At 40.7% G+C, this 24,053-nt stretch overlaps 1 long non-coding RNA gene across 1 annotated transcript in view; it reads right to left on the bottom strand.

Annotated features, from left to right (window-relative positions):
* The window catches only part of LOC142443434 (uncharacterized), a 344,074-nt gene that overhangs the window by 304,060 nt on the left and 15,961 nt on the right, over positions 1-24,053 (bottom strand). The window contains exon 2 of the long non-coding RNA XR_012783515.1: positions 1,046-1,161. This is a non-coding gene — a long non-coding RNA (uncharacterized LOC142443434). The remainder of the gene's footprint in view (positions 1-1,045; positions 1,162-24,053) is intronic.

Here is a 24,053-nt window from a genome sequence, read left to right as displayed (position 1 = left end):
TGAAGCCAAAAGAGTTTTACTTTGTGGATCTTTTTTTTTTAACAAGGATCTACATATAACCTCCTCCCTGGAGGATGGACAACAGAAAAGTGGGTGAAGGGAGAATCAGACAGCATAAGATATGACAAAAATAATAATAATTTATGAATTATCAAGGGTTCATGTGGAGGAAGGGGAATAAATGAAGAACTGATACCAAGACCTCGAGTGGAAGGCAAATGCTTTGAGAATGATGATGGCAACAAATGTACAAATGTGCTTGACACAATGAATGGATGGATGGATTGTGGTAAGAGTTGTACGAGTCCCCAATAAAATTATTTAAATGAAAAAATTAGCAAAAAGAAAACCAGGGCAGTTCTATTCCTCAACACATGGGGACCAGGGCAACTGGTTTTCCCGTTAAAAACACTACGGAGCTCGACCCACGCCACATGCTATCATGTTCCAATGGGAGGCGATAAAGCCAAGAGGACACGTGGCTTTCCTGGATGCCCAACGGAATCAGACGGAGAAATTGGATCCGAGCACGAGTTTCTCCACTTCCCTACTTGTGGATCTTATGAGAATTTTCTGACCCTCAAATAATAATCTTGACTGCATTGGCAATTTTTGCCACTATCAGAAGTCACTTAAGAAGAGCCGGGAGTGTCTTCTCGCTGCTGCTCTTTGCTCTAACTCCTGTGCCTTCATAGCAGCAGTCAGTCAGAGATGAGGCTTTTGATCACGCACGAGGAACGGGAAAGGAGGAGCCACTCAGGTGGGGCAAGGTACCACTGGTACAGAGGAGTTTCCACAGAAGGGGAGATAGGCCACTGAACCACTGAATTGGATGGTATGTAAATTATGTGCCAATAAAACTGTTGGGGGGAGAAATAGAGTTCTAGTCTAAAAGAAAGAAAAAAGAAGTAGAGAGGAGGGGCTCATCAGAAAAGGTTTAGGTAGCAGCTTGGGTTATCCAGTGAGATGAGTTCATTCTGGAGACCCAGGTTCAAGAAAGGATGCCTTTTCAAAACAGGCTATAACTCAGAGGAACAAAGGATACCTGTCCTCCCTACGATCACCTCTTCGCGCTTTCAAACGGGAAATCGAAATTCAACACCTCCAGACACTCCTTTGGGATGCATCCTTGAGGACTCAGACAAGTTTGATCCTCAGACCCTAAAAAAAATAAAAAGACATATTATTTTGTAGCACAGTTTGACCTCGGTATAAGTTTAGGCAGTGGGCAAATTTGACCTGAAAATGATGGTCTAAATTACAATATCATCTTGCAATGAGACTTGTTTTGCAAAAGGCAAGGAAAGTGGGCATGGGGTCACAGTTGTGCAGGCATTCATGGCACTGTGGGATTCTCACAAATTGTGCAAGAATTCTAAGATTGACCCTGCCTTAAGCCTGAGCTTGTAGACCTCAGCTCCCAGTCTCAACATACAGGGCCCCAGGAGGCAACAACTCCTTTGGCCCCAGATCTGATGTCTCCTAATTCAGAAACTGTAAGTCCCAATGAGAGCAAAATAGCCAGAGACACTCGTATTTCTCTTCATAAGAAACTTGATGGGGAAATAGATCTATGCACATATATTTATAGGTTTCATATTAAGGTAGTAGATGGACATTGGGCCTCCACTCAAGTACTCCCTCAATGCAAGAACACTTTGTTCTATTAAACTGGCATTCCATGATGCTCTCCTTGTCAATATGATCGCTGAAGACAAAGCGGGTGCATAAGCAAATGTGGTGAAGAAAGCTGATGGTGCCTGGCTATCAAAAGATATAGTGTCTGGGGTTTTAAGGCTTGAAGATACACAAGCAGTCATATAGCTGAGAAGCAACAAAGCCCACATGGAAGAAACACACTAGTCTGTGTGATCACATGGTGTCGACAGGATCAGGTATCAAAGAACAAAAAAAATAATATTATTTTGCAAGAGGGGGAGTACGGAGTGGATACCCAAAGCCCACCTGTAGGCATCTGGACATCCTCTTACAGAAGGGTCACAGGGAGGAGACAAGCTAGTCAGGGTACAGTATAGCACTGATGAAACATACACTTTCCTCTAATGCTTCCTCCCCACCACAATCATGATCCCAATTCTATCTTACAAATCCAGCTAGACCAGAGCATGTACACTGGTACAGATATGAGCTGGAAACACTGGGAATCCATGATAGATAAACCCTTCAGGACCAATAATGAGAGTAGCGATACCAGGCAGGTAAGGGGAAGGTGGGGGAGAAAGGGGGAACCGATCACAATGATCTACATATAACCCCCTCCCTGGGGGACAGATAACAGAAAAGCCGGTGAAGGGCGACATTGGACAGTTAGTGTAAGACGTGAAAAAATAATTTATAAATTATCAAGGGTTCAGGAGGGAGGGAGACGGAGGGGCGGAAATGAGCTGATACTAAAGGCCCAAGTAGAAAGCAAATGTTTTGAGAATGATGATGGCAACAAACATACAAATGTGCTTGTCACAATGGATGGATGGATGGATGCATTGTGATAAGAGTTGTACAAGCCCCCAATAAGATGATTTCAAAAGAAAAAGAAACTGCAGGAGTAGATGCCATAGTCAGAGTCCAAGCACTATTAATACACATTAAAGATAACTTAGGGAGTTTTACAGATGACCCCAGCAAGTCCATTAAGGAATGAAGAAAGATACCGTATAAACTCGTGTATAAGCCAAATGTTTCAACACATTTTTAATGCAGTTTTGTGTTAAAATTAGGTGCCTTGGCCGATATTTAGGTCAGCTTATACTCGAGTATATACAGTAACTCTACCATTTGACTTGTCTTGGAAAGACATCAATCTGATCTTTCAGGAGGCTTTAACCATCTTTGAGAGTGAGGGCATTAAGGCAAAGGCCATGTCACAAACCAAGGATGTACATATTCAAAATGATAACTAAGCACTAGGGGCGAAAGCAACATTTCATGTCGATCATCACTAAATTATGATTCAACACTAGACAAGAGGTCAAGGGAACATATGTTCTCTCTGTTACAAGGAATGAAAAAGTTTCAATGACAACCAATTAATTATAACAAAATAGCAACCATTAACCAAGGGCTTCAGGAGACTCGAACAATCTCCTTAGAAATGCCACAGGGGGCTCCAATTAAGCATACTGACATAGATCCCTAATTAAACATACTGACCTAGACCCCTAATTAAATATACTGACCTTCACCCTGAAGGGAAAGGTAGTGCTGAAAGACAAGTTTATGAATCAATTTTTCCCAGATATGAGGAAGAAATTACAAATGTTAGAAAGGAGCAAGCAACCTCAGTGTACTTTCATAGGGCATAGAAGACAAAGGGCAAAAGGGAGAGACGCCAGGAGAAAAGGTTCTCCTGCTTTACAGGGACAGTGGCCCTAACACTGGATGTGAGAATGTTTTGAGTCAAGCAATCCCTGGAGGGTGTGCCCCAGTGCCAGAAGTTCAACCACTGGAAGAGAGACTGCCCCAAGGGTCATCAATCTCAAATATCATGACCTTGAACTGATGGGGCCCTTCACTTCAGTTGGCTCCTGCTAGGATCCTCATCAATGGACAGAGCCTAGTGTAATCCAACTTCCTTAAAGACATGAGAGCCATTGTCTGTATATAAACCCATCAAAAACCTCTCTCCCCTGCAAACACCGTTTTTATCTACCCTTTTAGCTGTACCTGAATGTCCCACTCCATTACTAGGGAGAAGCATTTTGAGCAAACTAAGAACTCACATAATCTCCTTTGTGAATACTGAAAAACCTATCCCTATTATGGCATTATTTGTCAAAATAAAATCAGGCGAAGTTAACATTCAAAGGACCAGCTTAATACTCAGGTGTGCGCAAATAGAATTCCAGTTTGGACACTTTATGCCAAATCCATCATTAGACTCAAAGAACCTATCCATGTATCCACCAGCAATCAACACCCCATTTTCTGGAGGCCAGAGAGGGTACCCCAGCATCCTGAAACTCCCCACAGTGGAAGGGGCCTTATAGAGTCACACTTTCCACTCCCTTCGCCATTAAATTTCCAGGAATACCCAGCTGGATACACCATTTCAGAGTACAATGACCCAGTGCAATCCAAAACGAATGAGCTAGAGGACAGCAATCAGACCCGCAAGCCATGTGGAGGACCTATCAGCACTAGTTTAAAAAGCTAGATAAGTATAATCTATACATCAATTCTTTTCTTGTTACATTGCACAGTGCCTACACCAATCAAACCCTTTTGTTATTAGGGATCAATACTCTGATGGGAATTGTGGGGACTCCTGCTGGAACCACTGGAGTGGTCTCCTAAGGAAATATATATATTAACCTTTTTTTTCCCCAAACTAGCACAATTCAACATCAGGATTGCTGATTCGTTGATATTGGTGCAGGATCAGATCAATTTTCTGTTCTACAGAACCAGCAGGGCCTAGTCATGCTAGCAGCAGCCTAAGGCAGACTTTGTGCCATGCTGAAAAAAGAGTGCTATTTGGGGCTAATCTAAACAGGTCAAGTTCAAGAACATAGCCACCAGTTCCTGGAACAAGCAAGAGAACTACAGACCCAAGCCACACCTGGATGGAGCGTGTGGTTTGATGTTCGGTCATGGGGCTCCTGGTCACTACCATTCCTGGGTCCTTAGCTTATATTCTTCTCCTTTTGGGGCCCTATGTTTTTAACTCCCTTGTCTGCTTTGTTTCTTCTGGACTGGAAGCTCTGTGACTAAAATGATTATACAGCCAACATACTCTAGCCTACAACTCAACCCCCTAGATTGGGCAGCTACCAGATTGTATTCAGATGCTTTCCCCATGACCCCTTGCCCAGACAGGGATTAAAAGTGGTGGTGTGCAAATCAACTCTACACCCCTGTCCAACAGGAAGCAGCTACAGGATGATCTCTGGTCTCCAACTTCCCAAAGAAAGTTGATGTTATCGCTTGAGGCTGGAATGCTAGCTAGACAGAGTTGAGCAATGGGAAAAAGATTGACAATGGAAGGAAATAAAGGCATATTTCCTTTATTACTTTATTGACAACTTTACAGCACAAAGAAGGTAAAGGGTAGAGAAAACGTATATCCGTATCAATAGATAAGATGTATTTTTTCATATACAACATGCTCTACTTTTATATCTAGGATTTTTATTCACTGCAATGGGCATACAGAACTCAAATACAATGCTCAAAATATAAGGTCTATTAAAGAATTAACAGGTGACAGTGCAGGTAGGAAATGGTCCCTGGGAACTGTTAAAAAGTTCTTTCAGGGTTGCTAATAAATGCCCATGAGGCATGCCATTCCACGGTATGCCTCAACCCAAAGGCACTCAGCTTTAGCTCCATGGGGCAATGAACTTGGCTTCCCTAATTAAGTGACCGGGGACCCCTACTCCAGTAAATTGCAACCTGAAAGCACTCAGCTCCACCTATGTAGATCAGCCAGCCTAACTCCCGCAAGTAAGTGCTTAGGGGTACTCCATTCCACAAGCCAGCCTCTTGCTCAAATACATTCAGTTTTACTTGCTGTGTGGGCTGGGAAGTCCACAACTCTGTCTCTTGTACTGGCTACTGGTTCTGCTGTTATTACTGCTGCTGCTGCTGCTGCTGCCTCTCCTCAGAAGTCAAAACTGCTGTCAGTGCAACAAGAAGGAACAAGGAAGTTCAGTGAACAAGAATCTCAGGGTTCAGGAGACATACAGTACTCCACTCCTGGCTCTTGCTGGTAGTGAGATCCACTCTCCGACTTCTCATCCTGTATACTAGCAGGATGGCAATCGCAATGAATCCTGTGAACAGTTACTCGGGTGAATCCTATCAGCGCCTTTCTCTACCACCTTACCCAGACCCCTACAGGAAAAGGATGTCTTGTGGGAGCCCTTGGCTAGAAGAGCCACATTAAAAATTGCCCTGCTCCTGCAGCAGTAGACAGTGAAGGAATGTAGATGGAAAGTCAGTGTGGTAGTTACATCATCTGTTGTCAATGTGAGACTTAAGAATGAAGGGGTGGAGTTTAGCCTGTCAATCAGGGCACAGCTTGATGACCTCATTTGGATGTGATAAGGAGATAATAGCTCACTAGAGATGGGACAGTAGCTCACTGGAGATGAGACATTCCTGCGGACAAGACACATGGAGCTACGCTAGAGCCCTGGAGCTGGAGGAGCCACATGGAGGTCCCTGCCAGTGCTGAGATGCTTACAACGCCACTGGATCCACAAGACTTCCCACCTACTGGTCTACGATCTTTCTGCATTCGTCATCATTGCATGTGTTTCTTGAGTCTGAAGAGGTATCAGACATATGGGCTAATAACGGACTTATGGACTTGATCCGGACTGAGGTTTTCTCAATATTCAATTGCTCTAGTATATAAAGCTCTTTCTTATACACATATTAGTGCCTATGGATTTGTTTCTCTAGTCTACCTGGACTAACATAGGATATTCATACCACCCACACAATGGTTGAATAGAACCTTGGTCTCCAGCCTAATGACAAAGACACAGCATGAACTCTGAGGAACCTCACCTTGACAGGAGAGGTATGCTATAGAAAGCTAGCCAATAGCAGAAAATCTGCCAGAAAACCAGATCACCATTCTCAGGATAAAAACATAAATTGCCGTCCTACAGGGCCTTCATATTTGTCAGGTGCCTTTCAGTGCCATACTGGAGTGCCCCTTTAATAAGCTTATTCGTGATGGAGATCACGCTACTGGGGTCCCAGTCATGTATGAATCATACCCTAACAAAGACGTCCCTGGACCAAGCTTCTAAGCTCTTCTAACATAATGTACATGTCCCAATCATGATCCCATTCCTGATTCTTCACGCTCCCCTTTAACTGACATATAGATCTGTCGCCCATCAGGAATTTGTGAGTTTCCTTTGGGTTTCATGCCTTATTTAAGTAGATGCATGACTGTAACTCCTAGGATGCCATTAGGACCCCATTCTAATGATCTTCCTCTTCCCAATGATGTGGCCTATGTCCTGTTTAAAACAATAGATATTCACCTTAAATTAGAAAATAAATACAAAACTCACTGACTCTGCTCTGAATGCTGTCCCTCACCTGAGACTTTCTTATTAGTAGGACAAGGACCAAAAGAGGGGCTTGAAACCTCATGACCCTCTATTCAAACAGCTATTCAAAACTCATTGCCATTGAGTTGATACTGACTCAAAATGACTCTATAAGACAGGGTAGCACTGTCCCTGTGGTTCTGAGGCTGTAAGCCTTTATGAGGTAGAAAGCCTCTTTATTTCTCCTGTGATATGACTGGTAGTTTCAAACTGACAACCTTGGGACTTGAAACTGTAGCCTCGTTTTTATAACACTAAGGTCTTCCTAAACCATTAATACTTACTCCAACTTCCTGTAGTTATCACTAATGTATTTCCAAATTTTCTTGCTTTCATCCCCAGGCAGGTAACCCTAAATTAAGGACTGATGTCTGCTTTAGGATTTCTACAGAGATGGAAGTTGAAGTAGCAATGTGATATGAAAAAGAAATTAAGAAAATGTTTAAAGCTGAATAGTATTAGCAATGACACTTTTTACTGCTAAATTATATGGAAGGACTGTTATTATATAAAAGGACTGTTATTCCTTAGTTTACACAGTAAGTTCTCTGTTTCCATATACAGGTGGGTACAAAAAAACTAAGAAAGCAAAACCGAAAATGGCTCTGCTGGGCAGAGTGGAGTTTTCGGAGTACTCATTTTTCTCACTAGGCAAGCATTGAGCAGCTCACTCTGAGTTAGTGCACCCAGTGGTGTTGCCTGGGTAGTTTCTCTCCGATCACAGTGATTCTTTTTTTAAAGCAGTTTTGCTTGAACCTCATTTTTTGTGATTGATGGCTGATTTAAGCGAACAGCATGCAGCTGTGATATTTTGTTTCCTGCTCAGGAAAAAGCGCTGCAAAAACTATTGTGATTATGAACACAGCTTATAAGGGCAGCGCTATGAAAAAACTCAAGTGTACGAGTGGTTTTCTCATTTCAAAAAAGGTGAAATGTCAATTGATGACAAAGCTTGTTCTGGACATCTGTTAACTTCCAGAACGGACAAAAATGTCAACTTGTAGTGCATTTGGAGTTTGTTCCACCAGGTCAGACTGTTAACCAAGCTTTCTATTTAGAGCTTCAGAAAAGATAACATAACAGTGTGTGAACCAAAAAAGGCTGATTTGTGGAAGATGGGGAACTGGTTTTGCCACCCTAACAATTCACCTGCTTACAGTCATCTCAGTGAGCCAATTTTTGGCAAAAACAGCATGTCTCTCTTGCCCCACACCCTTTACTCACCTGACCTCACTCTGTGTGACTTCATTTTGTTTCCACGAATGAAGAGGGAAATGAAAGAACAGTGATTTAATTACGTAGAAGGGGTGAAGAAAAAGACGCAGGAGGTGCTGTCAGCCATACAATGAGGTAAGTTTGAAAAATGTTTCCATGAATGGAATCACAGATTTGACAAATGCATTAAGTGTAATGGAGAGTACTTTGAAGATGATAAGGTTATTTTGTTTAAAAAATTAAATACATATCTTTAAAGGGAAAAAATTTTCCAATTTTTTTCCCCAGAAGGTTGGTAAACATAATGTTGTTGTTGGATATCACCTGGCCCACTCTGACTCCCAGTGACCTAAAAATTTCCCATTTTTTCCAGAAAGTTGGTAAACATAATGTTGTTGTTGAGTGTGACCTGGCCCACTCTGACTCCCAGTGACCTGTGTGCAACACAAAGTGTTATTTTTCATTCATTTTTAAATGTTTATTGATCGCTTACAATGTGCCACACACCACAGTAGAAGTTTAAAATATAATGGTAACTAAAAACCAATATTTCCCCTCTCCTAATCATGTTTACATCCACTAGTGGAAGAATGCCATCAATCCAGTAATCATCAAACAAAGAAAAAGTATTAACTATGAAAAATGCTGAAAAGATGAGGTAGATGATACTTACTGTAAGACGGCCAGTTCACCAAAAATCAATTTGCAAATAAAAACAATTTGCCAAAAGTCAATTTTCCAAATGACTGAATCACTATTTCCCTTACTGCCAATTCACTGAAAGCAAGTTTGCCAGAGCCAATTTCTAGAAAATTAATTTGATGAAAAGTAGTCTGTCAAATCATCAGTTCACCAAATGACCAATTCACTGAATTTGGAGGGCATTTTTTTGAAGTCTCCATTTCACGGAAAAGTAGATGCAGTTATTTCATAAGAGCTCTCTAAACCTGAATTTGACAGTTGGCCTGGACTGCATGTCAATCCCCTGATTTCACATTTGCATACCCAGTGATTCATTACTCCAAAGCAAGAAAAGAGTGGGCTGTTCCTTAAACAGTTTTCTGATGACAGATTTCCCTATTTACAGATGTTACAGATTTGTTAACTGGCCATGTTTTCTGATTACAGATTTGTTAACTGGTCATTGTTGCCACTGCCAGAAAGATGGCTGTAGGGAACCATCCTGGAAGAGGGTGATGAATTTATCTACTGCAAATTGGCTTTTGCCATAGTTGTTTTCTTAAGATTATTCACTCATGTAATTAACTCTCAGTTGACTTGTTTCTCAGTGAAACTGCCTAGAATCTATGCTTTGAGAACTTGCTCTTGTTGTTAGGTGCTATCATGTCTGTCGCGACTCATGTCAACTCTGTAACAACAGAACTACATATTGTCTGGTCTGCACCATCCTCACAATTGATGTTATACTTGAGACCATTGCGTCAAACTGACCATCTTCCTCTTTTTCGCTGACTCTCTACCAAACAGGATGCCTTCTCTAGGGACTTCTCTCCTGATAATGTGTCCAAAGTATATGAGTCAAAAGTTCACCATCCTCACATCTTCTTTTATTAAAAAAAAAAAAAAACTTTAACCGATAGCTGTATTTTGAAAACCTTTAACTGGGGAACTTAGGTTAGTCAGACAGATGGCCTCGCGGAAGAAGAAGAGGATCAGAGTTGAGGTCAGAAGGAAAATATAAAATAACTAGATGAAAGAGATATGGAAGAATGCCCAAGACCGGGGAAGGGCATGTGGAAGAAGGAAGCACAGAAATTACAAGGGTTTTCAAAAATACCATGGACATAAGAGCCCCCAATAAAATGATCATTTAATTAAAAAATAAAAGACCATGATGTCTAGAGTACAGCGAAGGAGGGTTCTCATCAGAGTTGAGGCTAGAGAGGAAGGGGCTAAGTCTCAAAGATGAGAAGAATGTTTGTTTGTATTTTAATAATATATTAATATATTTTAAGTAGGAGAATGGGGTGATCAGATTTTCACTTTGAAAATATTTGGTAAGTAATATGGAAACTAGAATTCAAGAGTGGCTAGTATATGTGGTTTTCTCATCTGGAAATTATTATAATGATTGCAATCTTCAGTAGTCCGGAGAGAGTAGTCCAAAAGGCTAAACTCACTGCCATTGTGTCTATTCCAAGTCATGGCAGACAAATAGCACAGGGTAGAACCATCCACTGGGAGTGTCTGAGGCTGGAAAACTTTATAGAAGTAGGAAGACCCATTTTTCTCTCTCCGAGCAGATGGTGGTTTCAAACTGCTGAGCTTTCAGTTAGCAGCCATATGTATAACCACTGCACCACCAGGGCTCCTTAGGAGAAAAGAGTAAATGCTAAAATGGTGATGAAAAAAATAACTAAATTATTTACAGTTGTTGAGGAAATAGGGAAAACAGAATTCGGTATGAGGATTTGGGACATGAAGAAGAAAGTGTCACAATTCTCCTTGGTTTCTGGTTTCCATGATTAGATAGTGGTGGCATTTCTGCAAAAGGGAACACTAGTTCCCAGTGTAGACTACCCATTTTCAAAAGACTGCTATATATTTGAATACTTAGTGTACAATATACTTAATTACTTTTATGTTATTGAGAGATTAAATGAGTTTCATCTGACTTTTATGCTCTTTAGTGCCTCCTGTCTTAAGGTAAGGAGCCCTGTGGCACTTTCGGATAAACACTGAATAACTAACTGCAAGGTTGGCAGTTCAAATCTACTAGCCACTTTGAAAGAAAAAGATGAGGGTATCTGTTCCAGTAAACCAGTGGTCCTCAACTTTCCCAATGCCACGACCCTTTCATACAGTTCCTTATGTTGTGCTGACCCCCCTTCCCAACCATAAAATTATTTTCATTGTTACTTCATCACTGTAATTTTGATACTGTTATGAATTGGGTGACTCCTGTGAAAGGGTCGTTCCATCCCCAAAGGGGTTGCAACCCACAGGTTGAGAACTGCTGCCTAAATATTTATAGATTTGGAAACCTTATGTATAGCGCCACTAGGAATCATAATCAACTATTGAGTGTGTGCTTTTTTGGGGGGGCTAGTCAAGAAACCATGTTTGATTCCTGTGACATCATTCATTAGTTGATTGATTCTGTGAAAATAACAACCTCACTGTGCCTCAATTTCTTCTTCTTTAAAATAAGACTAATAACAGTATCTGCCTGGGAGTAAATCAACAAATCAATTTTCTTTATAAGCATGTAAAAGACAAAGCTTCTGGAAAACACACTAATTGTATTTGCTGGTGAGGGTGCCCCTATCTATGATATGCCTTCAGCAAGAAGCTCCTGGTGTGCATTGATGGTAACTCAATATACGCTCTATGAATTTAAGGAAAATGGTCCTAGGAAAGTCAGGTACACTAGTAACCGAGTATACAGTAGAAATGTGGCATTATTTTTAAAGTTCCTTTGGTAGAAGTAATGTAGCGAATACATTACCATGTGTCAACATGGGCCAGAGTGTATCATCATGTAGCAGGACAGGATGTATGCTGTGGTGTGGACACAGATCGCTCCCTGACAAACCTGTGCCTTGGGATTGCTGGTAGTGAATATTAGCAAAGTTTGAGATTGCTGTTAATTTCTATTAAACTGATTCTGAGTCTTGGCAACCCCCACAGGGGTTGTAAAAGGTTTAGCACTGGACTACTAGCCAAAAAATTAGTAGTTACAATGTACCCGGAGGTGCCTGAGAAGACAGCATTAGCAAGATGCTTCTGACAGGTCACAGACCTGGAAACCCTGTGGTGTGGTCCTACTCTGCACACATGGGTTTCCATGAGTAAAACTCGATACTGCATGTCTGATTTGACAGGTGAATCCTTTATGTTATGTTTTGATGTTATAAAGGTTTATAAAGATTTGATGAGTTAATACTTTGGAAAATGCTTACAACAATGCCAAGCTCATAGTGAGCAATCAATGGATATGAGCTACTATTAATGTATTATTCTAATCCCAAGGAATAATAAGAGTATCATTAGGTTACATGTTGTTTTGTTAGTTGTCATTGAACTGGCCACAACTGTTGGACTTCAACTCACCTATATAATAAAAACATCATGACCTGCACCATCTTCACAATTGTTAATGATTTCTCCATTGCTGCAGCTACTGTGTCATCCATCTCATTGAGGTTTTCCTTTTATTTTATTGGCCCTCTACCAACTATGATCTGTTTTTCTGAGATGTGGTCTTTCCTAATGACATGTCCAAATAAGCAAGTCAGAGTCTCACCGCCCTTATATTTATTTAAGAACCATTACCCATTGAGATAGTTGAGGTTTATTGTGCCAACCTGGCCGATAAACACATGTGAAATTAATTAAGGGTGGAGATAAAAGACTCGCTGAGCCTCGCCTTTCTTGTTCCTGGTCTCTTGTTCTCTGATGGTCAGGCTCACTTCCTGCAAGACATTCCTGAGGAGAAGCCACCTGGGCCTACCCTGATGCAACGCTGGGTGCTGGAGCAGCCCTGCCAGTGCTGAGATGTTTACATGCTCATTGATACAGCTTTCCTCCTACAGTTGGGGTCATTGCGTGTGTTTTGTGAGATTGAGGAGGACTTTGTAGATTGATGTCAGACATATGGGCTAATGTTGGACTTAGGGGCTTGGACAGCACTGGGTTGGGATGCTTTCTTAATGTACACTTACCCTTTATATAAAACTCTCTCTTACATACATATGAGTTTCTGTGTATTTGTTTCTCTAGTCTAGCCAGAATATCACACCCATTAGCATTAAGTCAATTCCAACTCAGTGATATTCTTGCTTTTTTAAAAGATTAAAGAGATCTTTCTGGGGCTGGCCCCAATCCAAACTACATTGACACTCCCCCTTCCTTTCCAGAAGAATGCACTACAGAGGACAGCACTGAAGCTACAGCTCAGGGAGAGGGACGAGTCTCCTAAGAGCACACAGGAGCAAACAAAGAGGGAAGGAGAGAGAGTGGAACACATCCTGGCCTAACAAGTGCTGAGTACAATATTCCTGTTCAGAGCAGCCAATGCACAGAGAGGACCAAAGGGCCGGCCCCATCATGAGACAAGACGTACCTCACTGACTCTTATCCCTATGAGGGACAGCACTGGAGGCACAGTGCAGGAATTGTGCCCAATCACACCCCATCAGATTGGGGCGAAACACTAAGGGTTTGCAACAGAGCAGCAAGGGGAGCAATGCAATGAAGTCCCCAGGGAATACTAAAATTAGACTTTGGGGTCACAGTGTGGCACCCCAGCAGACTCTAATAGAAAATGCTCCTAAAGGTCAACAAAAAGACCTGGAACTATTTATAGGCTTTTCTTTTCTTTGTCATTGGTTTTTGTTGTTGTTGTTTTGTTTTGCTTTGTCTTGTTTCTGTGCTTTTTATTGTCTCTGCAAGCCTCTCTAGATACGATAGGCAGATAAAAAAATCCAGGGGAGAAAACAATTGGACCAATGGTTGTGGTGGAGTGGGAGTTATGGGACAGGGGGAGGCAGGGGAAAGGAAGTGGATGTCAACAAACCCAGTGACAAGGGAACAACAAGTGATCTAAAATCATGGTGAGGAGGACATAGGATGCCTGGTGGAGCTTGATCAAGGGCAATGTAATTGAGAGGAATTATTGAAACCCGAATGAAGGCTGAACATGATAGTGGGATAAGAGGAAAATAAAAGGAAATAGAAGAAAGAACTAAGAGGTAAAGGGCATTTATAGAGGTCTAGATACAGGCATTTAGATATGTAAATGTATTCATATACAATAAGAGGAAAATAGATCTATGTACATATATTTATATGTACAGTATTAAGGTAGCAGGTGGACATTGGACCTCTACTCAATGCAAGTATTTCCTCAATGCAAGCACACTTTGTTCTAATAACCTGGCATTCCAAGATGCTCACCTTCCCAGCACAATCACTGAACATAAAATGGGTGCATAGCAAATGTAGTGAAGAAAGCTGAAGGTGCCTGGCTGTCAACAGATATAGCATCTGGGGTCTTAAAGGTTTGAAGTGGCCATCTAGCTGAGAAGCAACAAAGTCCATGTGGAAGAAGCACACCAGCCTGTGTGAACATGAGGTATTCATGGGATCAAGTATAAGGCATGAAAGAACCAGAACAAAAAAATCATATCAATATAAATGAGTGCAGAGTGGAGATGCAAAGCCCATCTATAGACAATTGGACATCCCCTTACAGAAGGGTCACAAGAAAGAGATGAGCCAGTCAGGGTGCTGTGTAGCACCGATGAAACATACAAGTTTCCTCTAATTTTTTAATGCTTCCTCCCACTCCACCCCCCATTATCATGATCCCAATTCTACCTTACAAATCTGGCTGGACCAGAGCATGTACACAGGTAGAGATAAGAGCTGGAAACAGAGGGAATCCAGGACAGATAAAACCCTCAGGACCAATAATGAAAATAGCAAAAACGGGAGGGGAAGGAGAAGGTGGGGGAGAAATGAGAAATTATCACAATGATCTACATATAAACCCCTCCCTGGAGGATAGACAACAGAAAAATGGGTGAAGGGAGACATCTTTCAAGATATAAAAAATAATTTATAAATTATCAAGGGTTTGTGAGGGAGGTAAGGGTGGATAGCCTAGGTGGGGGGAAAGGAGGAGCTGATACCAAGGGCTCAAGTAGAAACTGTTTTGAAAGTGATGATGACAACAAATTTACAAATGTACTTGACACAATGGATGCATGCATGTATGTATTGTGATAAGAGCTGTAAGAGCCCCCAATAAAAATGAGTTTTTTAAAAAAGAGATCTTTCATAGCAGATTTGTCAAATGAAATATGCTATTGGATTTCTTGAATGCTCTTTCCAAGGACATTGATTATTCATCCAAATAAAATGAAATCCTGACAATTCCCATTTCTTCTTCATTTATTGTGATGCTGTTTATTAATTCAGCTGTGATAATTTTTCTTCTTCTTCATGTTAGTTGTGCTCCATAATTAACACTGTGGTCTTTTACTTCATCAGTAAGTGCTTCAAGTTGTCTTTATTTGGGCGAGTAACATTCAGCTGGAGTGCATGCATTGTTATGCGTCTTCTTTTCATCCTAACTCCACATTCTTCTTCAGGTAGTCCAGCTTCTTAGACTATTTGTTTCAACATAAAGAATGAATAGGTTAGCTGAAAAGATACAACCCTCCCACACGAGGTGCCGAAGGGATCAGTTATCAGTCATCAAAGAACAAAAAATCATATCATTGTGTGCTCACCTCCATGATATGATCACCGAAGGCAAATGGGTATATAAGCAAATGTGGTGAAGAAAGTTGATGGTGCCCGGCTATCAAAAGATATAGCTGTCTGGGGTCTTAAAGGCTTGAAGGTAAACAAGTGGCCATCTAGCTCAGAAGCAACGAAGCCCACATGGAAGAAGCACACCAACCTGTGCAATCACGAGGTGTCGAAGGGATCAGATATCAGGCATCATTGAAACAATATTACCACAGTGAATGAGGGAGGGAATGTGGAGCTGGGACCCAAAGCCCATTTGTAGGTCACTAGACACCCCCTTACAGAAGAGTCTTGGGGAGGAGATGAGACAGCCAGGGTGCAATGTAGCAATGATGAAAAATACAACTTTCCTCTAGTTCCTAAATGCTTCCTCTCCCCGCCGCCCCACCACTATCGTGATCCCAATTCTACCTTGCAAGTCTGGCTAGACTAGAGGATGTACACTGGTACAGATAGGGTGGATGATCCCTTCAGGACCAGTGGTGTGAATGGTGATACTGGGAGAGTAGAGGGAGGGTGGGTTGGAAAGGGAGAACTGATTACAAAAATCTACATGTGACCTCCTCCCTGAGGGATGGGCAACAGAAAAGTGGGTGAAGGGAAATGTTGGACAGGGCAAGATATGACAAAATAATAATTTATAAATTATCAGGAGTTCATGAGGGAGGGGAGAAAGGGGAGGGAGGGGGAAAATGAGGAACTGATGCTAGGGGCTTAAGTGGAGAGCAAATGTTTTGAAAATGATGAGGGCAATGGATGTACAAATGTGCTTTACACAATTGATGTATGTATGGATTGTGATGAGTTGTATGAACCCCTAATAAAATGATTAAAAACAAAAACAAAACCAAAAAAACACATGGAAATAAAATTTTAAATGTTCAAGTCATACAACTGCAAAAACAAAAAAAATCATTGCACCACCAGGAATTATTTTCCAAGGAGCTAATAAATTGTTGCAGTGTATTCTAATACCCAGATAATCCCTTTTTCCTAATTTCACATAATATTGGCTTGCTATATTATCCTGTCTTTGAAAGTCAATGGCCAAGTGCTATTTTAATATGATGAAATCAGTTTGTCAGCTAGCACCCAAATAGTTTTAAAATGTCAATGCAGTTTCTAAATATATGTGACTTGTACCCTAGACACTGCTAACATTAGACAAATGAAATATCGGGAAAACTATTCTCTGCCTCCTATGCTGCTCCAGAGCAACAGAGCTGGTCAATTCTGAAACAGTGAAGTAAATCTAGTGAATGAAGAAAACTAGTGAGAATTGTGGTGAGTTTCTGTGTCCTTATGCTCACCGATTCTGAATGTTATTTCACTGGCTCATCGTTTTCTTATAAACAATGATGGTGATAAGCAAAGAAAAATAGGTACTGTCAATTCTATCTATTTTTTCAATAATTGTAACTACATCAAAATATACAAATAGCATAATTTAGAGAAGAGTGATGATTTAGCTTGAAATTATAATGATAGAAGATAGGCATGTCACAAAGTTATAGTGATATCTATATATAACTCCATATGTATATATGTAATATATATAATAGGCACTCAACTTAATTTTATCCTGCTTACTTTGTTATGAACATTCATTCCAAAAATTTTACAAATTGGATATTGAATTATATTCCAGGGGTTATCTATTGTTAGGAACCATTGAATCTGTTCTTGCTCATCGGGACCCATCACAACAGAAGGAAACATTGCCTGGTCAGCTACCATTCTTTATCATCGTGGCTATGTGAATTCATTGTTGCAGCCAGTGTCTCAATCCATCTTATTAAGGAGCTTCCTCTTTTTCAGTGACCCTCTACACTATCAAACATGAAAGTTTGTTAAGGAATAAAAAGAAATTGAGAACAATATGTCATTTGTGAAGAATTTATATCCTGTAATTCTATCTACTTCCCCTGAACACCCATCTTTGTTTTAAAAAGTCCTCATGTAAAGAATTTCCTGAGTAGTGTCAGAAAATGGTATCCAGACTGAAAGGACCTGGTGGAAGAGGCAAGCTGCCGTCTCTGTACAGTTTAACAGGACGTGACAAGAAAGCAAGCTCATGAGCACTATTTTCCCAGGCCCTTTCTCAAAGTTTTGTTTATAGCAAGAAGCCTTGTGGGATTAGGTAGTATTCCATCCTTGACAAAGCACAGGCTTATTTACTGTTTGGTGTGAGAGCAACAAGGATTCCTGGTTGCACAATGGATTAAGTATTAGGCTGGTAACCCACAAGATTAGTGGTTTGAACCCACCAGGCATTCCATGGGAGAAAGATGAGGCAATTTGCTTCTCTAAAAATTAATCACCTGTAAAACCCTATGGAGCTGTTCTACGCTCTTCTGTAGGGTCACTGGGTTAGTTACATATTTTCATGTCAACTTGAAGATATGTAAAAGTGGTACTCAATCTGCCCATCAAGTGACAGCCTCCTTTTGTGTGTGGCCTATTCATATGGAGGGCCCTGGGCACCTCTCCTCTCTCTGCCTTCACCTTCCTGCTGGCTGACCCTGATGGCTGCCAGAGCCTGTGATGTCACCACTGCCATAGGATCCACATGACTTTACACCTGCCAATCTGTGATTTTCCGGCATGCTGCATCATTGCATGTGGCTGCGTGAGTCTGAAAGGCACTTATGGACGAGTCCCAGACTTAAGGACTTGAGTTGGACTGGGCTGGGATATTTTCTTGATATATAATTACCTCTTGATATAAAGCCCTTTATTGCACATATATGAGTGTCACTGGATTTGTTTCTTCAGTCAACCCAACCTAACACAGTCACTGTGAGTTGGAATTGACTCATGGCAGTGGATATAAAAGCAACTGCTTCTCAAACTGAGCGTTTCTCTTCTCTAACACAACACAGTGAATTTTCAGGTACCCTCCTTCATCCTCCATATCACCCCATGGCAATGAAGACATGTTGATGTTCACACTGTGATGCTCGTGCTGCTTTATGCATTATGATTAATAAAATCCTTTGACTCCAACCCAGAAGATACTTGTCTTTTGGTAGCACAAATGAAGAGCAACAGGCTAACTTATTAGATTGCAGCTGTGGTCGAATCAAATCCTAGAACCAACAGATCCTAGCTTACTCACGCCAGGGTCCAGGGTAGAAATCGATGACTGGCGTGTCTTATGTAAGATGATAACAGGATTGAGGAAAGGCACATGTAGCTGTCACAGTTTCAAGAGTGGAACTAGACACTGATGACACAGTATGAAGCACAATCCGTAAAAGATGGCAATGATTAGAAGAAAGGAAAAATAAGGATATGTAAAATTGACATAAAGAATGAGCTTTACATGCAATGGAATATGACATTTAGAATTTGAGTGAAATAATTGTTATTGGAGACATTGATAGATGATTATAAAAATGCATAGCATTCTAAAAGACAAATGATAAAATATTATTAATTGTAGGTCTATCTAGATAAGATAGGCGGGGTAAACAATCTGGAGGAGAAAACAACTGGACTGATGGTTCCAGGGGGACAAGGGAGAGAGGGAGGTGTGAGAAAAGAAGTGGTGTTAACCAACCCAGAGACAAAGGAACCAGAGGGATTTAAAATTAGTGGCGAGGAGGGTGTAGGAGGCCTGGTAGGGATTGACCAAAGGTAATGTAACCGAAAGGAATTACTGAAACCCAAATGAAGGCTGAGCAAGATAGTGGGACAAAAGGAACGTAAAATGAAATAGAGGAAAGAAGTAGGAGGCAAAGGGCCCTTATAGAGGTCTAAATAAAGGCATGTACATATCTAAATATATGTATATATAACAAGAGGAAAATATATCTATGTACATATATTTATAGGTTTAGCATTAAGGTAGCAGATGGACATTGGGCCTCCACTCAAGTACTTCCTCAATGCAAGAACACTTTTTTCTATTAAACTGGCATTCCATGATGCTCACTTTGCGACACAATCGCTGAAGACAAATAGGCGCATAAGCAAATGTGAAGAAGAAAGCTGATGGTGCCCGGCTATCAAAAGCCATAGTGTCTGAAGTCTTAAAGACTTGAATGTAAACAAGTGGCCATCTAGCAGGGAAGCAACAAAGCCCACATGGAAGAAGCACACCAGCCTGTGTGATCACGAGGTGTCAAAGGGATCAAAGGACAAAAAATCATATCATTATGAATGAGGGGGAGTGCAGATTGGGGACTCAAAACCCATCTGTAGGCAACTGGACATCCCCTTACAGAAGGGCTGTGGGGAGGAGAGGAGTCGGTCATGGGGCAGTGTAGCAACAATGAAACATACAACTTTCCTCTAGTTCTTAAATGCTTCCTCTCCCCTCCCACCCCCCATTATCATAATCCCAATTCCGCCTTACAAAGCTGGCTAGACCAGAAGATGTACACTGGTACAGATAGGAACTGGAAACACAGGGAATCTAGGACAGATGATCCCTTCAGGACCTGTGGTGAGAATGGCAATACTAGGAGGGTGGAAGGAGGGTGGAGTGGGAAGGGGGAACTGATTACAGGGATCTACATATAACCACCTCCCTGGGGGATGGACAACAGAAAAGTGGGTGAAGGGAGGCATCGGACAGTGTAAGATATTACAAAATAATAATTTGTAAATTATCAAGGGTTCATGATGGAGGGAGAAGCAGGGAGAGAGGAGAAAAAATGAGGAGCTGATACCAAGGGCTCAAGTAGAAAGCAAATATTTTGAGAATGATGAGGGCAAAAAATGTACAAATTGATGTGTGGATTGTTATAAGAGCTGTAAGAGCCCCCAGTAAAATGATTTATTTATTTAATAAAATAAAATCAGAAAAAAATACTGGCTAGCTAAATGGATCTATTTTATACTAATGAACATAACCTTATATATTACATCAACCATTCATAAGAATTCAAGGAGTTTAAAAGTCAGCTGTTTGCAGGTTAATGACATAGAAAAATCATTTATTGGGGGCTCATATAATTCTTATCACAATCCATACATATATCCATTGTGTCAAGCACATTTGTACATTTATTTCCATCATCATTCTCAAAACATATGCTTTCTACTTGAGCCCTTGGTATCAGCTCCTTATTTTTCCCCTCCCTCCCTCCTCCCCCTCCATCATGAACCCTTGATAATTTATAAATTATTATTTTGTCATATCTTACACTGTCTGACATCTCCCTTCACCCACTTTTCTGTTGTCCATCCCTCAAAGAGGTGGATATATGTAGATCTTTGTAATTGTTTCCCTCTTTCTACCCCACCTTCCCTCTGATATAGTTTTGAATATATTTTTTCAACATAGAAGTTGAAGTAGAAGAACTGAATTATCAGTTGCTTTCTAGCAGTTGAATCTAAATATAAAAACATAAAATGTAATAGAATTAAGTAATGTCTGTAATCTATAGATTAAAATTTTTGTCTTTCTGAAAGGAAAATATTTTATCTTATGAAAGAGTTAAAGCCACTATGGTATATAACATTGATAAAGATTTTTTAAAACTTGAACAAATAAATCATTTACATAACTAGCATCTACATCTGTTGTAAGTGTAATTCAACAGATTGTTTAATTTATCCTGTGATCTGTCAATTCCAGATGACTTGACCGAATGATAATATAGAAACTAATTATGAGGGTCATTAAAGTAGAATGGGCTCTTTGTTGTTGCTTGGGGAAGAGGCAGTGGGCCAATACAGCAGCAGGAGTTTATCCTATAAAGACCATTACAAGGGAGAAATATTTGTTTGGCTTCAGAATTATATATGTACATGTGACAGTCAAAGAAAAAATAAGAAACATTAGTATCCTTCTGCCTTAAATCAATAAGTAACCAAAAGAATAATTTCTAGTTTTTCCACCAATCCCACCTTTCTCCCTTCATGGAACCCTTTATAATATAGCATTATTTAATTAGGATTTTACCTATAGCATGCAAACCCTCAACAGTTTAAATACTTTTAACAAGAATAATCTCAAAGTTCTTTTTAATCAATATTTTCATTACAAATCTTCCAATATATCTACCACAGATCTCCAATTTTCTGAGCTTTCTAATCAGGTAGAGATCTGGATATGAATAGTTGAAAAAATGTACTCTCTAGTCTCATCAGGTCTAATGACCTTCATGATTACAGTGACAATTCAAAGCACAAGTTTCCCTTTTAAGATAAGAGAAGGAAGGGAGGGGCGGAGGGAGGAAGAAAGGAAACATGAGAGGGAGAGGGAGGGGGGAAGGGTGCACCTCTAAAGTTTCAAAGGTCACAGATGATTAAATAAAGTCCTCTGTTGCAGTTTGTTTTTCAGCTGAGTAAAAACCCAAACTCACTACCATCGAGTCAATACTGACTCACAGTGACCTGATAGGACAGAGTATAACTGCCCCTGTGAGTTTTCAAGACTGTAAATCTATGGGAGTCCTTCTCCCGCATAGCCACTGGTGGTTTCGAATTGTGGACCTTGGGATTAGCAGGTCAACACATAACCACTGGGCCACCAGGGCTCTTTTTTCACTTAAGTATGGACTAATAAAAGAAAACACTTGTTGTGTGCTCAGTGTATGTCAGATACTATATGTGCATCAGATTCTTTACTCCTAAGAATATGCTTGGGAATAAAGTGATACTATCCTCATCTTTGAGGCGCATTGGTGGTACACTGGTTAAAGCACTTGGCTACTGTGGGAAACAAAACCGAGAAGAGAGTGTATGCAGACAAACTCTCAACATTCATACATTAAGAAGTCTAGGAGGCCAGGGCTCCATAGAGGGAACCTTCATGTTCATGGGTTGGGGATGCATTCCACTCACAGTCTCCTAAGTAAAAATTATTCCTTACCCTGCCCCCCCCATAATAATGCCAAATGTAAGGTGCTGTTTGCAAACATAGGGCCCCTCACTCTATTCTGGAAGGTCAACAGCTTGATGGCTATCTGCCTTAAAGTTGTCTGCATCAAAAGCAATCAGACCCTATTGTCTGTCCCTCCCTAAGTAGGGCCCACTCCCTTCTGATAAGGATCATAGATTGTTCCTCTGGAGAAGGGCTCAGACACCTGAGGTCAAGCCAGCTTAGAGTTGACCAAGGTTAGACTGCCATCTTGACTTTGGAGCCTATCCACCTTGTTACCTATGTGCCTCTCGTGCCTCCCTTCCTACTGTGTGGATACCCTTACTCGTCCCCCTCATGTTACATGAAGGCTTTTAATACAACCGCTTCCTGTTATGTCTGAGCTTACTGTGGCTTGCTTACCCCAAACTATTTAAGTCTGTGAGAGAATAAAGTATTGTCTCATTCTGGTTCCAGTCTCCATTGGAAGAGGTGAGCACTTACATGATTTCTCTTATCTGATGTTTCTTTTAATTTACTCCTCAATCACACAACCATCCCTTGGACCCATTCAGTGGTGGGGAGGCTGTTCCCCCATAGACTATTAACTGAAAAGTCAGTAGAAAGATCCCATCAACCACTCCTCAAGAGAACCCACAAAGATTTACAACCATGGAAACCCTTAAAGGAAGTTCTAATCTATCCTTTCCAACACTTACATGTCAATTTGTTGTACTGTGTGGTTTGCATATATCACCAGTGTTTCATAACCAGTAGGATCACCAAAAGTGAACTGTTATTGGCCATTTTGAATGAGACAGCCATATGTTTTACTATGCTATGAATTCATGAGCAACAGCATCACGTTAATCATCAAAAAGAGCATTTCAAGATCATGAAATACAAGGAAATTCAGTTAATACAATGATAATTAAAATTGATGCACCAACAATTAAATTGATGAAGCAATTGAAGAATCTTACCAATGTCTCAGTCTGAAAATCATCAAACATGCAATCCATGTGTATTGATTGAAATATAAAAGTTGGAACAAAGAGGAAGGAATAGGAGGAAAATATAGCCTTGATGATAGAAATGAAGCTGGAGATCGCATGGCAGAATTTCCCAAGGCCCGAACTGATTACAAGGATCTACATGTCACCTCCTCCCTGGGAGACAGACAACAGAAAAGTGGGTGAAGGGAGACGTCGGACAGGGCAAGATATGACAAAATAATAATTTACAAATTATCAAGGGTTCATGAGGGAAGGGGGAGCAGGGAGAGAGGAGAAAAAATGAGGAGCTGATGTCAGGAGATTAGGTGGAGAGCAAATGTGCTTTTTTTGAGAATGATGAGGGCAATGAATGTACAAATGTGCTTCACATGATTGATATATGTATGGGTTGTGATAAGTAAGAGTTGTATGAGCCCCCAGTAAAATTATATTTTTAAAAAAAGAATTTCCCAAGGCCCACAACTTCTTCACTGCAAATACCTTTTCCCAACAACTGAAGTGCTGACTTTAACAAGTGTTACATGTGGACTTTCCCCGGCAGAAAATACAGGAATCAAACTGACTACATCTACGGGAAGAGAAGTTTTCAAGACTGTAGCTCTTTATGGGTGTTGAAAGCCCAGTCTTTCTCCTGCG

This window comes from Tenrec ecaudatus, chromosome 3 (assembly GCF_050624435.1).
Source record: "Tenrec ecaudatus isolate mTenEca1 chromosome 3, mTenEca1.hap1, whole genome shotgun sequence".
NCBI classification, from domain to species: domain Eukaryota; kingdom Metazoa; phylum Chordata; class Mammalia; order Afrosoricida; family Tenrecidae; genus Tenrec; species Tenrec ecaudatus.
Note: the sequence above shows the minus strand (reverse complement) of the source record. Positions and strands in the feature narration are given on the sequence as shown.